Genomic DNA, 955 nt, shown 5'->3' on the forward strand with positions numbered 1-955 from the left:
AGATTCATGCGCCAGGGCCTCCTGCAGATAATTCACATTGATTTATTGCGCTATCTGTAATAGCACCCGAGATATCACCAGATATATATTGGATTTTTCACTGTCCCTGAGTGTCCGGCCCCATGAGACGGTGGTTTTCTCGGCCCCTGGTGGTCCGAGGTCGTTCCCGCTGCACAGATTCATGCGCCAGGGCCTCCTACAGACAATGCACTTTGATTTATTGCGCTATTTGTAATAGCACCCGGTATATGACCAGATATATATTGGATTTTTCCCTGACCCTGAGTGTCCGGCCCCATGAGACTGTAATTTTCTAGGACTCTGGTGGTCCGAGGTCGTTCCCGCTGCACAGATTCATGCGCCAGGGCCTCCTACAGACAATGCACTTGGATTTATTGCGCTATCTGTAATAGCACCCGAGATATCACCAGATATATATTGGATTTTTCCGTGACCCTTAGTGTCCGGCCCCATGTGACGGTGGTTTTCTCGGCCCGTGGTGGTCCGAGGTCGTTCCCGCTGCACAGATTCATGCGCCGGGGCCTCCTGCAGATAATTCACTTTGGTTTATTGCCCTATCTCTAATAGCACCCGAGATATCACCAGATATATATTGTATTTTCCCCTGACCCTGAGAGTCCGGCCCCATGAGACTGTGGTTTTGTCGGCCCCTGGTGGTCCGAGGTCGTTCCCGCTGCACAGATTCTTGCGCCAGGGACTCCTGCAGACAATGCACTTTGATTTATTGCGCTATCTGTAATAGCACCCGAGATATCACCAGATATATATTGGATTTTTCCTTGACCCTGACAGTCCGGCCCCATGTGTCGATGGTTTTCTCGGTCCCTCGTGGTCCGAGGTCGATCCCGCTGCACAGATTCATGCGCCAGGGCCCCCTGCAGATAATTCACTTTGATTTATTGCGGTATCTCTAATAGCACCCGAGATATCACCA

The sequence above is a fragment of the Nomia melanderi genome, unplaced genomic scaffold, assembly GCF_051020985.1.
Source record: "Nomia melanderi isolate GNS246 unplaced genomic scaffold, iyNomMela1 scaffold0014, whole genome shotgun sequence".
NCBI lineage: Eukaryota > Metazoa > Arthropoda > Insecta > Hymenoptera > Halictidae > Nomia > Nomia melanderi.